This window comes from Chrysochloris asiatica, unplaced genomic scaffold (assembly GCF_000296735.1).
Source record: "Chrysochloris asiatica unplaced genomic scaffold, ChrAsi1.0 scaffold00039, whole genome shotgun sequence".
In the NCBI taxonomy this organism is placed as follows: domain Eukaryota; kingdom Metazoa; phylum Chordata; class Mammalia; order Afrosoricida; family Chrysochloridae; genus Chrysochloris; species Chrysochloris asiatica.
Window position 1 is genome coordinate 22539204 of NW_006408557.1, and position 1287 is coordinate 22540490.

A 1287-nucleotide genomic window follows, 5' to 3' on the forward strand; every position below is an offset into this window, starting at 1 on the left:
GTGCAATGCTCAAAGACCTGGAGTTAGAAAATTCAAGCGGAAAGAATGTGCTCTGTATTCTTCAAGCTGAGGGAAACAAAGAATAAATTCAAGTCTTGACTTCCAGCACTGAAGGATTCTATGGACAAAATATTGAACGATGCAGAAAGCATCAAAAGAAGATGGAAGGAATACACAGTCACAGTACCAGAAAGAGACAGCTGATGCTCAATCATTTGAAGAGGCAGCCTATATGATCAAGAGCCAATGATCCTGAAGGAAGAAGTCCAAGGTACACTGAAGGCACTGGCAAAGAACAAGGCTCCATGAATTGATGGGTTACAAAGTGAAATCTTTCAACAAATGAATGTAGCAGTTAGAGGCACTTACTCATTTATGGCAAAATATTTGGAAGACAGCAACCTGGCCAATGGACTGGAAGAGGTCCATAATTGTACTCATTCCAAAGAAAGGTCACACAATGGAATGCAGAAATCATCAGACAGTATCATTAGTATGTCGTGCAAGCAAAATTTTGCTAAAATAATTTTAAAACAACTGTAATCATACATTGACAGACTACTTCCAGAGGTTCAAGCCAGATTCAGAAGAGGATGTGCAACGAGGGATATCATTACTGATGTCAGATAGACCTTGGCTGAAAGCAGGCAATATCAGAAAGATGTTTACCGGTGCTTTACTGACTACGCAAAGGTCTTCAATTGTGTGGATCTATTGGAAAGCATTGTGGAGAATGAGTATTCATAACATTTACTTGTGCTCTTGAGGAACCTGTACAAAGACCAAAAGAGGCAGTTGTTTGAACAGAACAAGGGAACACTGAATGGCTTATATTTAGGAAAGGTGTGTGCCAGGGTTGTAATCTTTCTGCCTAAATACTATTCAATTTCTTTGCTGAGCAAATAATCCGAAAAGCTAGATTATATGAAGAAAAAGTGGCATCAGGATAGGAGGAAAACTCATTAACAACCTGTGATATGCTGATGATTCAACTTGCTTGCTGAAAGTGTAAAGGACTAAAATACTTAATGATGATGATCGAAGACTTCCATATGGGTGGCACCTCACCACTGGACCAATAAATAACATCCATATAGAGAAAAGATTGAATTGTTGTCAAAGACTTCATTTTGCTCCAATCAACCACCAACCCTCATGGAAGCAGCAGTCAAGAAATCAGGTAACGTATTACAATAGGAAATCTGCACAAGACCTCTTTAAAGTGTTTAAGAATAAAGACATTAGGACTACCAAAAGAACAAACAAATCTGAGTTGGGAGAAGTACA